Raw genomic sequence first — 13586 nt, 5'->3', positions numbered from 1 at the left:
CCTCTCATTGGCTGTGAAGCTCCGGTGGGATGTAGCTTCTCAGTTTGTTTTCCCGCTCTTGTTGGAAAAAGGCGGGAGCCGGTGCATGCTGGGAGTTGTAGTCCTGACATCCCACTCCCTCCAAGGCCCCCCTCCACCTGGCCTGTCTGGATGGGCACGATGAAACCCGGACAAGGTATGGGGCTAACACATGAAGGCTGCCCACCCACTCGTTGAACCCAAAGGGGAGGTCCTTCCACTCGACCAAGTACTGTAGCTGACCTCTGTGCAACCGGGAATCAATGATGTCGCTAATTTCCTGGTGCAACTTGCCATTCACCTTGTACAGCTCTGCCAGGGGGAGGTCAGGGTGCCAAGTGTCCGGAGGGGCGGCTTTCTTTAACAGGCCAACATGAAAGACAGGGAGAATGTATTTAAAGTTTTTCGGAAGTTCAAGTTCCACAGCTACCGGATTGACCACATGGGAGACGTGAAAGGGCCCAATAAACTTGGCACCCAGTTTCCTAGTCCCCAGGAGCTCCCGTACGTTTTTGGTGAAAGATACGCCCGATCGCCCACCGCATAAACGACTGGTCGCCGTTTGCAGTCTGGGAAACATTTGTAATCCGCCTTAGCTTTAGCTAGCGAGTCCTGTACAATCTGCCAGGTGTCGCGCAGAGACACAATCCACTCCTGCAGATCAGCCGGCCCATCCAGGATAGTGCCCTCTAGGATAAGCGGGTTATTGTCATGGTCATACACCACCCAGAAGGGACTCTGCCCGGTACTAGTATGGACAGCGTTGTTGTATGCGAATTCAGCAAAGGGGAGTAGGTCAGCTCAATTATCGTTGTGTTGGTTAACGTAGCACCGCAGGTATTGTTCCAGAATCCCATTCACCTTCTCTGTTTGCCCATCTGTGGCCACATGGTAGGCGGAAGACAACCCCAGTTCAACCCCAGTAGCTTCATAAATTCCCGCCAGAACTTGGAGACGAACTGTAAGCCCTGATCCGAGATGACTTTCCAGGGTGTCCCATGGAGTCTATACACGTGCTTCAAGAAGAGCTGGGCAAATTTCTGAGCAGTGGGGACCCACTCATGGGGGATGAAGTGGGCCTGCTTGGAGAACAAATCCAGTACCACCCAAACCACCATTTCCCCCTACTCGTGGGCAACTCCGTAATAAAGTCCATAGAGATGGACTCCCAAGGGGCATTGGGACTAGGCAGAGGTTGCAACAGACTGGGCTGGTGACCCGGGACATGCTTGGCCGAGGCACACATGGGGCAGCCAGCGACATAACTCGCCACATCCTTGAAGAGAGGGCCACCAGAACTGCCACCTGATTAAATGTAAAGTCTTAAAAAATAAACACAAACAGGTGTGCGGCGTGAAACTGATAACCCAGGAAATAGCGCAGCACACCGGCTGGCTGGTAGTGAAAACATCAACAATTATAGTCAAATAAATAGTCTACTATAGTCTCAAAACTCAAATGTATCTTATTGACATAAGTTCTTAAACTGTAATACAATTTTACATAACAATGTGCTGAAATGCATCACAGATCCTAAACATAAAGAGGTATGGTTCATAAGAAGCTAAATTCCTTATTCAGTGCTATATATCTGAAACAGCAGAAAGCAAACCGCAAAAGTCCATAACAAAGTGCGGTGCCAGCAATATCTTGCCAAAGAGTTTGAGGGCTGCTCCGCTGTTGCGAAAGTCAAGCGTCACTGTCTGTAGGCTGCTCTGCTTCAGTGAATAATTCAATAGTTCAATTCATTCAAACGCAATCGCGTATTTGCGTTTTCAATTGTCCATCTTCTTCAGGAACATGTTAGTTTAATACAACTTAATTAAGCCAACCGGCTGTAATCTAAAAATAATAACATATCATATAACATTATTCTTAGTATCAAAAATGACACTTTTCATAATTACATATTACATGGCATCAGCAATATATATATTCATGTTTTGCTCTATGAACTTACATTAGACAAGATGTCTTAGACCTCAGCCTTTAGCTAACCATGTGTTGTCTGTGTGCTACTGCCTAATGACAGTAATTATATGTTCTTTATAATATAAATGTAAAGTCTTGACGAAGCCGCAGTGGCCCGCCGACTTGACATCGTGACAACCCGCCAGCACCTTGGCGCGCAGGCTGACCGGAACGTACACCTTGTCCCCTCTCCACCAGAGCCCCCCCCACTCCAAGAGTTTGCCCACCTCTCGCTCCCCTTTGGGTATGGAAGACGCGAGGCCACGAAGTTCCACCTCCAGAAGCAGCAGAGTGGGCGGGGATTCAGAGGTGGTGCCGGGCTGCTGAGCCAGGCTACGAGTAACCACCTGGAGGCAGAGGTGGGTGGGGGAGAAGACCATGCTGATGGGGCACAACTCGGCCAGCACGGAGTCCGGGAGCCGGGATATGGTTTCCGCCAGACAGTTGCTCCTCCCTGGGAAGAAGTTAAGGGCGAAATTAAACCTGGCAAAGAAGTCAGCCCACCAGAGTTGTTTGGCAGTGAGCTTGCTGGGTGTTTTGAGGTAGGCCAGGATCTTATGGTCAGTCCACACTACGAAGGGGTGCTGGGCCCCCTCCAACCAATGTCTCCAGTTCGCCAATGCCCTGCGGATGGTGCAGGTTTCCTCATCACCCATCGTCCAATTCAGTCCCAGGCCGGAAAACTTACGGGACAAGTGTGCACAAGCATGTAGCTTCCCGTCCTCCCCTCGTTGAAGTAAAGCAGCCCCCAAAGCAATGTCTGAAGTGTCGACATTTGTTTTCCCGCTCTTGCTGGGTTTGCTGGGGTCTGCATGCACCAACACCGGTTCCGAGGTGAAAATCCCCTTGAGTGGGTGGGCAGCCATCATGTGTCGGCCCCGCACCTTGTCTAGGTGTTTCACGTGCCCATCCGGACAGGCCAGGTGGAGGGGGGCCTTAGAGGGAGAGGGATGTCAGGACTACAACTCCCAGCATGCACCAGCTCCCGCCTTTTTTCAACAAGAACTTCTCAGTTTGTTTTCCTGCTCTTGTTGGAAAAAGGCGGGAGCCGGTGCATGCTGGGAGTTGTAGTCCTGACATCCCCCTTGCCTGGAGTCTCTGGATTCTTGTTATGCAAGAGGACACCCCCCCTCTGACAGCTGTCGACTGCATGGGGGTGGGGGAAGCCCAACTCTCACAAGTTGTAGTTCTAAGTCTGGAAGATGTTGTTATCCCCTCACTTCTTCAGGGGAGTCCTTTTATTCTGGTCAAAGGTAAATGAACCCAAGGGAAATGCCTACCACCTAATGGTGAGCAGCCCCAAACAGCTCTCCTTCTGTGAGGGCGGGGCTCTGCCTTAGTGCTGTGGTGATCCATCAAATGGCCTATCTGGCACCACAAGACTTCTGCACCCAATCCCAGGTCAGGTCACCCTGGAAGTCCTGTCCCAATGGCGGTTCCTTGGCTTGGCTACGTCCCCCCTGGAGCTGCCCCAAGACTCTTTCAGGGAGTCGGCAACAAGGAGGGGCAGGCGCTGATGCACGGCAATGATGGGGAGCATGGCACATGGGGTGGAAAGTTCAGCCAATGGTCCAATGGATGCCAATAGCGGAATCACATCATGAGCTGTCCAAATGACTGCTGTATGACCATGCGTGTGGCACGGTGGGCTTCGCGGTAGATGACTCTAACATCCAGCTCCTATTAAATAGAACAGGAAGGGGTTTTCTCAGAAAGATAAGCTCTCGGCCATTACTGATGCATGGGGTGATATCACATGACCACATATCCTAGGCAGACGATGCGTACAGATTGTTTGGCATTGCCTTCCTCAGTCATCTACACTTGACTCCAACCAAGCTCAAATGAACAAATACCTTTATTAGGCATATAAAAAGCTGGGCACTCAATTTACTGCCCTCAAAAAAAATGGAAGGCTGAGTCAACCCTGAGCCAGCTTCCTGAAACCAACTTTCATCGGGATCGAACTGAGTTTGTGAGCAGAGTTTGGACTGCAGGACTCTTTTTCCGGTTCCCACCCACATTTTCTAATATTCCCATTTTCCTATTAAAGAGAGGATTTTCCCATTGGGAAAATTACAGGAAAGTGTTTGGAGAAAACAAGTTGACCCTAAGTTGGTCACCAAAAGTTGGTGACCTTGGGCTAGTCACAGTTCTTCTGAGCTCTCTTCACCCCCACCCACCTCACAGGGTGTTTGTTGTGAGGGGGGGAAGGGAAAGGAGATTGTCAGTCCCTTTGAGTCTCCTACAGGAGAGAAAGGGGGGATATAAATCCAACTTCAACATTTCAGCTATTGTGGCTTTTTCTCACTGATCATCATCAATCTTGATCCTCTTTGATCTGAGATTGCAAATGCCTTAACAGTCCAGGTGTTCGGGAGCAACAGCCACAGAAGGCCATTGCTTTCACATCCTGCTTGTGAGCTCCCAAAGGCACCTGGTGGGCCACTGTGAGTAGCAGAGAGCTGGACTAGATGGACTCTGGTCTGATCCAGCTGGCTTGTTCTTATGTTATCATCTTCATCTTCTTCATCTTCTTCATCTTCTTCATCTTCTTCATCTTCTTCATCATCATCTTCTTCTTCTTCTTCTTCTTCTTCTTCTTCTTCTTCTTCTTCTTCTGTTGTTTCTCTGAGAAACCCTGTTATTCCGGTTATTGAACCTTCCTGACTCCAATATTAAACACAAAACTGGAATGCCTCACTCTGCTCCCATCGTGGGTTCAATGGGAAATGGCAGCTGACTGCCTGCAAACGATGAAGTATTAGCAAGTAAGTATTAGCTCTTGTCCTACTGTTGTATCTCATCTATGTCCCTTATTTTATCCCCGTTACTGCCTCTCTAAATGTGCTTCTTTCATACGCAGTTCTGTCTCTGCAGTTGTGGCTCTTGAGTCAGCGGAGCCTTTCCCAGACTACACTGACCTTATATTTTCCCTTGCTATATGTGATGGCCAACACAGTAGTTCTCATGTGTGTGTATCGGGATGCAACATAGTCTCATGCCCATTGTTCCATGTTTCCCCTTAAACCTTTCTGCTCTCTTGAACTTCGGATGTTCTGCAAGAAGCGGAGCTGATCGTTATCGAAGCACATGGCAGGTTTAAGACACAGTCAGCTTTTTAATAGTACACAAAATGAGACAAAGTACATTATTTCCTATTAAAGAGAGGATTAGAAAATACTGTTGGTTCCTTGGCCTTGACTGCTGATAAGCGTTATTGCTGCAGAAGTTCTAATCACTTAGTAACCAGGTGGCTACCGCTGCTGTTTATCGGGATGGCCATAAAGGGCACTTCCCCTCTTGTTGTCAGACTGACTTCTTTCTTTGAACTTTTGAACTGCGGGGCCCACCTCATCGCCACTTCTCCAAAGAGTCTCAATGTTTCACCTTTAGACCCCTGGTCAATAGGTGTGGTTCCCACAGCGTTCCTTGTCCTCAGTGCTGTTTATGTGCCTTCCATACAATGTGAAATGTATGGACATGCAGTGCCAGAACTCCCAGCTGTACTCAGGATGCTCGTGTGCCCCTTTCTTTTAGAGATCTGGCAAAGCAGTCCCCAAAGGCACCTCCGTCCTAACAGAGATTAGGGATTTACCCAGGGGGCCAAGTCCCACGTGACTAGACTGTAATGAAGAGTTTACCTCTCCAGTCTTATTCCACCCACCCCAAATTAAAAAGAACAGTTAATTGCTGAAACCCCCCCCCCCCCCAAAAAAAGCTTTGGAGATATGCATGTTTATTCTACGAAACATATACATCAGCTCCATGTATGCCAGTCTCTGTGGGCTGCAGACAGAAGCGTAGTTGGGCCAAACTGTGCCCAGTGTGCAGTCTATATTTTCCACCCCCTCACGCTGAAAAAAAGGCCTATTCTCAGTTCAGGCTTAAAAATGGCTTAATTTGCAGTTCAGGCTTAAAAATTGTGAGCCCAAAGGTCTCCTGGGAACTGTAGTTCCTCAGACTGTTTTTAGCCTGTACTGTGAACAGGCCTTTTTTTCAGCCTGAAGAAGTTATAGAAAAAGGAAAGGAACTAAGATAAGTGTGTGAAGGGGGGGGGTGTGTCGCAAGGGGCACCATGGGGAGGCGGGGGGAGTGGCCTGGGGGCGATTTTCTACACTCCCAGGCACAGGCATGCGCCAGGTGCATGGCTCACCCCCCCATCCCCTTGTAGCTCCGCTACTGGCCGCAGAGGCAATCTTCTGCTATGGGGCGCACACTGTTCTTGAGTTAGACTCTGTGCGGGTTCTTGAAAAACATTAATCTAGCACAGCTTCCACAGCATCATGAAAGAAATGCATACAGGGCACAACTATAGGATTCGAGCATCAGCCATTTCCTGTTGACTTCCTTTTAAAGGTTTTGTTTGAAATAAATATCCGCACACTTTTCCTGGCACCTGCTCCATTTCACGCTGAAGTTTTCGGAGCCTGGCTTTAGCACTTCTTGTGGAGCACGGCTCTTCACCCCACAATTTTCTCGTACATTTCACTGTACTTGGCTGACCTTGCAGGATAAGAAAGCAAGACCCACCTGTACTAGTCTGAGACCAGGAACAAATTAGTGAGTTGTAAGCTGATTTCCAGCTAATGGAAGTAAATCAATGGAGATGCAAATGGACTCTGCCAGTATAAATTGAAGGAGGGAGAAATCTCGCTTTAGCCAGTTGATACCAGCTGTGAAAGCCTTGGACCTTACACTGAACGCCTCTACAAGGAGGAAACATTCTGGCAGACCTGGAAACTGGAAAGACTCTGGAACAAGAAAGCATATCTATTCTGTTCTTTAACCTTTCATCGATCCTGCAGGGACACCAGAACCATTCCAACATTCCTCACAAAAGGGACCTTTAAATCCCCACAGGTGAACCATTTCTATGAGCACCTAGCACGGGTCTGCAACCTGCAGCTCTCCAGTTGTTCATGGACTACAATTCCCATCAGCCCCTGCCAGCATGGCCAATCCCCCACATTTGAATCAGCAAAACTCTTGCAGACCCCTGAGAGCATGCTCTTACAGGAGAGAATGCAACTTATCCCTGAAATCAGCCTCCATCCCTGAAGACTGGAAGATGGCCAATGTCACACACACCAATCTTTAAGAAAGGGTCTAGGGGGGACCCAGGAAATTACAGGCCAGTCAGTTTGACATCTGTTCCTGGTAAATTAGTAGAATCTATCATTAAAGATAAAATTATAAAACATGTAGAAAAGCAAGACCTGCTGAGGAAGAGTTAGCATGGCTTTTGCAGAGGCAAGTCCTCCCTTACAAACTTACTAGAGTTCTTTGAGGGTGTAAACAGGCATGTGGATAAGGGGGAACCAGTGGACATTGTTTACTTGGATTTCCAAAAGGCTTTTGACAAAGTTCCTCACCAGAGTCTGCTGAGAAAACTCAGCAATGAAGGAATAAGAGGGGAAGTCCTCCTATGGATTCAAAACTGGTTGAGGAACAGGAAGCAAAGGGTGGGTGTAAATGGGAAGTTCTCACAATGGAGAGATGTAGGGAGTGGTGTCCCCCAAGGATCCGTTTTGGGACTGGTGCTCTTTAACCTATTCATACATTACCTGGAAGTAGGGGTGGGTAGTGTGGTGGCCAAGTTTGCAGATGATACCAAATTATGTAGGGTGGTGAGAACCACAAAGGATTGCGACGAGCTCCAAGCGGACCTTGATAAATTAGGTGAGTGGGCTAAGAAATGGCAACTGCCGTTCAATGTAGCAAAATGCAAAATGATGCACATAGGGGCAAAAAATCCAAACTTCACATACACGCTACAAGGGTCAGTGCTATCAGTCACAGACCAGGAAAGGGATTTGGGCGTCTTAGTTGATAGTTCCATGGGAATGTCAACTCAATGCATGGCAGCTGTGAAAAAGGCAAACTCTATGCTGGGGATAATTAGGAAAGGAGTTGATAATAAAACTGCAGCAGCAGCAGAAGGCCCTTGCTTTCACATCCTGCCTGTGAGCTCCCAAAGGCACCTGGTGGGCCACTGCAAGTAGCAGAGTGCTGGACTAGTGGACTCTGGTCTGATCCAGCAGGCTCGTTCTTATGTTCTTAATCCATGCCACGGACAAGAAGCTGCTATTCCTACACACTCAAACTGGCCAAATAGGGGCAAAACTGCCATTTCTGAACCTAGGGGTGTGCAGGAGTTATACTAAAATGATAACCCCAGGATAAAAAACAAATAATTGAGAATCAGTATACTGAGGAAGAATTTTTCGAAAACGCATTCAGACACGTGGTGCGATTTATGATTCTCATTCCCCACATACCATTTCTATATGGATGTTTGATACGGGAAGGTGCAACTCGCATTGGAAGTCCCGTGCATGGGAATCTAACAAAAAAACAATTTTTTTGTGGAATTATGAATGGACAATAACTTTGGGACATTAACAACGGAACACTGCCAACACCATTGCAAGAGACGCAAGCTTCCACGAAGTGCGCCGGGTTGGTGAATATGGTAGAACAAACTGGAATCTGGGGTGTTGTGTGGATTCCGGGCTGTATGGCCGTGTTCTAGCAGCATTCTCTCCTGACGTTTCACCTGCATGGCCAATTGGCCATGCTGACAGGGGCTGATGGGAATTGTAGTTCCTGAACATCTGGAGAGCCGCAGGTTCCCTACCCCTGTGATAGTAGGATCCTCTGAAGATGCCAGCCACAGATGCAGGCGAAACGTCAGGAGAGAATGCTGCTAGAACACGGCCATACAGCCCGGAAACCACACAGCACCCCAGTGATTCCGGCCGTGAAAGCCTTCGACAATACATTAAACTGGAATCTTCTTATGGTCTTGGTCCCAATCATTCCATTCTTCGGCACTGGCACTTTATATTTATAAACATTTATTTGCACTTAATAGAGCATAAGTTACGGATTGTAGATGCTTGTGTGATTTATGTATTCTGTAATTGGATGTGTAAATGGGTTTATAGCACACATTGTATAGATAAATGAATCACTCACACATATAAAAGTTGATGATAAATTTAGAGTTTATTGTAATAATTCGAAGGGCCGAGCTTAGTGTGCCAACTGATCCATTCCATTCCTGACTGTTCATTGGCACGCTGGTGAAATTCTGGTTTGTTTTCAACCTCAGAACAAACCAACAATTGGGCCAGAGTCTTTGGAAAACCAACCCACACAAACTGATATTTACACAAGAACTCCCATCAACGCCTACAACAAAAAAGGGGGCATAAGCAAAACTCTGATAGACCATGAGAAACGGATCTGCGAACCTCACCTTTTCACTGATGAACTGAATCATCCAGACGGGGCACTGCAAACAAATAGCGACTCCGCAAATACAATCAGAAGATTCATAAAACTGAGAGGAAAAGCACAGGACTGAGGAAGCTCAGCCCGCTGCACAGAACGTGTTTCTACCATGCATCAATCAAATGGGAAAACCTACAGAAAAACATAACCAACCGAGTGGGGAAACCGATGGAAAAACATAACCTTCAAACAATCTTCAGACCCACCAGAAAAATACTGCAAATGCTGTGATGAGCAAAGGATTATTTTATTTATTTATTTATTATTGATTTTATATACTGCCCCTCCCCCGAAGGGCGGTGGACAACATAATACGACAACAAACGGATGGAGCACATAATAAATTACAAATTAAAAATAAATAATATAGGCTCCATAAGCCATAGAATACTAAAACCCATCAAAATACAGCGTTTCATACAGAATACAAAAATTCTGGCTGAGAAACCCTTTATTTCTGCAGGAGTGAATCACATACCATACAGCTGTGGACAAGCATACGTAGATACTACAAAATGCAGCATTCTGACCATGAAAGGCACTGTTGAGAAATCAGTGGTAACTGAACATGCTCTAAACCAAGCCGGACACAGGATCTTGTTTGAAGACAGAAATTCCTAACAGCTCCAACAGCTACTATGATTGTCTACACAGGGAAGCTGTTGAAATTCAGAAATAACAGGACAGTTTCAAAAAAAAAAGAGAAGAGAAATCTACAAAACCTGGCTACCAGCACAAAAAAACACACCAAGACCAGAGGTGGGATCCAACCAGTTCTCACCGCTTCTCTAGAAGTGGTCACTAATTTTTTCTGAGTGCTGAGAAGGGGTTACTAAAGCAACCTCCCTGCCCAATAGGGACTGGAGGAGCGTGTGTGCGGCGACGCCACTGTTTGAATCCCACCACCATCGGAACCTGTTATTAAAATTTGTGGATCCCACCACTGACCAAGACCGAAAAACAGACATATTCAAATGCAATGGTAAATGAATTCCACCTGGACACATGCACACGCGCCTTGCCCACTCTCACCTGTGAGATGGACAAAATCATGTCCCCACTACACAATCGCTCCACAAAATCATATCCCCACCACACAATCACTCCACAGTGCACCACAGAGAGAAACACTGTGACCTGACTCTGAAGATTCCAGCCATAGATGCGGGTAAAACATAAGGAGCAAAAACTACCAGCCCATGGCCACACAGCCTGGAAAACCTACAACAGCCAGTTGTGGTGGGTTTTCCAGGCTGTGTGGCCGTGGTCTGGTGGATCTTGTTCCTAACGTTTCGCCTGCATCTGTTAACAGACTTCCCTCTGTGATGCACCTCTGACGATGCCAGCCACAGGTGCAGGCGAAACGTTAGGAACAAGATCCACCAGACCACGGCCACGCAGCCCGGAAAACCCACCACAACCAGTTGAATCTGCTCGTGAAAGCCCTCGACAATACAACAGCCAGTTTAGGCAAAATGTATTCAACGGAGGTGGTGACAATTCCCCTCCGCCACCTCTTTGTCCTTCTATTTTATTGCCTGCAATAACCCACTTTGTCCAAAAAGCCACTTTGTACCTATATCCACACAACCTCTCATGGCTAGAATAGTTTTCATTTCAAGGCCCCGTCTGTATGCCTTCTCCAGCACCACTGAATGGAAGGGACTGGTGCCCAGTTTTCTGAAGCTCTCCTGACCCCTAGTGGCCAAGTGCAGAACCATCAGGGAGGGCCAGGCCCTGCCCCTTTACCTCTGGCCATCCTTCGACTGCCCGGCAGGGACTGTGCTCTCAGAAGGTAGGAGATACTTGCGCCACAGCTATATTGACACAAGTATTGTTGAAGGCTTTCACAGCCGGAATCACTTGGGTGCTGTGTGGTTTCCGGGCTGTATGGCCGTGTTCTAGCAGCATTCTCTCCTGACGTTTTGCCTGTGTCTGTGGCTGGCATCTTCGGAGGATCTGATAGTAAGAAAGCAAGTGGAGTATATATATCTGTTGGAGTGTCCAGGGTGGGGGAAAGAACCATTGTCTGTTAACAAGTAAAGGGTGCACTTAGAAAGCTAAATTTACATGTGTTGAGTGGGGTCCATCTATTAGCATGTAACTGTTACCCACTGCCAGGGGTAACTAGAAAGTGATTTCAGCTTTGTCAGCAATGAGCGATAGCGATTTCAGAGTGATTTCAGCTTTGGATGCAGAGGCAGGCTGCCTTCAGAGCAGAGGTTCTTTATTGTGATTTCAAGATCTTTCCAGGCCAGACTGCCCAGTACAGAACGAAACACAGCCCTTTTTAAACATTTCCCCAGTAACCCAGAAAGGGGGTGTAGGGCAGTCCCACCCCCATAGTGCAAAAGACCAGGAAGGGGGTGGTCTCCTTCCATCTGATAAGTTTAAATGATCCAATGAATTCTTGGATCCTGAAAGTAAGGATGTGAACAGTCCAATGAGCTTCTGGATCCTGAGAGTAAAACTTCAAACGGTCCAATAGCAAAACAGGGTGACATCCTTTGTTAGTCAAAAGGCCCTTTTGTTGGTGAAGATGGTGTTGGATGGACCTGGGTGTTGGTCCAAACTGAATTCCAGGACTAACTTCCTTGTCCCTTAATATCAACCTTTCTGGCCACTGCTTTGGCCATCAGACACAAATTTCAAAAACAACATTTCTAAACTTAAACCTAAGAAAAACCTTAAAAGATAAACACACATACTTATAGGCAAGACTTGACATATACCTATTGGCAGGGTTTACTTACAACTAATAGAACCTTAAGCTAACTGAAGAACCTTGTTAAACTAAAATCCTAAACTGCAGGCACAAACTCAACTAAGAGGGGCTTTTATTACATCCTAGAATGACACAAACACAAGGGAAATCATTTAGCATTGGCACAAACATACATATACATTCTCTGCGGACCTTATGGAGGCTTCTGAACCACACAAGTCTCCGTGTCCGGGAATGGAGCCAGTGTAGCCAGGCAACCTAACTTCAGGAAAATATTTTGTTCGTTTTCCTGGCGGTAACATAACAATGAAGATAGCAAGGTCAATTGATCTGCTGTGGCATGAACTAATTGAACGGTGAGCCCGTCTCAGTGGCTCGAGCAGGGTGCTTGCAGGTAGCAGTTGCATGCAGCCTGTTGATAAAAAAAACCAGGAACTTTTAAATCTGTTTATAGTTAGCAGTTCATTGCAGAGCTGTTTTCAAACAGTTAAATTAAAATAAAACAACTCAGTAAAAGATGTATGAAATATTTAGCCCAATTAATTACTGTTAAAATGACTTTAAATCAAGTCAGAAACTGCTGGATTTATGTCTTCAAAAGCTTGCACATTGTGTGGGAAAAAATGTTATTCCCGAGAGATCAGCCCCAGAGAGATCTGGGAACTTCAGATGACCAGTGCACTTACTAAATGTTTTGAGATTTGTTTATCATCACAAACGCCTGCAGCAAGCTGCTCTAGGGTTTCCTCTGGACAGCTGAGGCTGCTCAGGTAGCTGAGAGAACAGGGCTGGCATTTTCAGAGGTGTATCACAGAGGGAAGTCTGTTACACACTGTGTCTGGTGTGTACACCTCTGAAGATGCCAGCCACAGATGCAGGCGAAATGTTAGGAGCGAGATCTACCAGCCCACGGCCACACAGCCCGGAAAACCCACAACATCCAATAAACTAGTGAGTTAGGGTCCCCAAGGGGGACTTTCTTTGCAGGCCCCTGCTTCAGGTTTCCCAGGGCTTACTGGATAGCTGGCACGTGTGTGTGCGCGTGTGTGTGTTGTGCTGTCTTCTTGTTTGTGTATTCAAGTTGCAAGCTTCATGTTTGCTGCCTCTTCTTATCATCACAGGTCAGGTGTGCTCTCGCATTGCACTTGTACTACTGTGTCCTTTACCTGTCGGCTGGTTCTTAAGTTAGTAGGGGGGGGGGGTGTAGTATATTCTAAATAACATCCTCCTCACGGGGTGGGGCGGGTGCAATTTCCGTGCTGGCCCCGGGTGCCGATTTCTGTAGCTGCACGCAGAAAAGCCTCCCCCCCCCCCGCCAAGGGAAATGGCCCGGGGAGGAAGCCCGCAGCCCCCCTTCTTTCCTTTCGGCCTCCCCCCCCACCCCCCGGACCTTCAGCTCGAAGCTGCTCAGGATGTGCGCCTGCAGCTGGGTTGGGGACCTGCCTTCCCCCACCCCCCCACCCCCCAACGGGTGCGGCTCGTCTCAGCGAGAAGGGCCCTTGCGCCCCCGCCAGGCCCCTTCGCCCCCACCCCCCACCCCCCCCCCGGGGGAGGCCGAAGTGGCTTGGCCGGA

General features: G+C 47.5%; 1 protein-coding gene across 1 annotated transcript in view; it reads right to left on the bottom strand.

Annotated features, from left to right (window-relative positions):
* Positions 1-13586, bottom strand: part of KCNH6 (potassium voltage-gated channel subfamily H member 6) — a 534004-nt gene that overhangs the window by 191345 nt on the left and 329073 nt on the right. The gene's annotated exons all lie outside the window — the stretch shown is intronic.

This window comes from Sphaerodactylus townsendi, linkage group LG15, assembly GCF_021028975.2.
Source record: "Sphaerodactylus townsendi isolate TG3544 linkage group LG15, MPM_Stown_v2.3, whole genome shotgun sequence".
Taxonomy (NCBI): domain Eukaryota; kingdom Metazoa; phylum Chordata; class Lepidosauria; order Squamata; family Sphaerodactylidae; genus Sphaerodactylus; species Sphaerodactylus townsendi.
The sequence above is the reverse complement of the archived record's forward strand: the minus strand, read 5'-3'. Positions and strand labels throughout refer to the sequence as shown.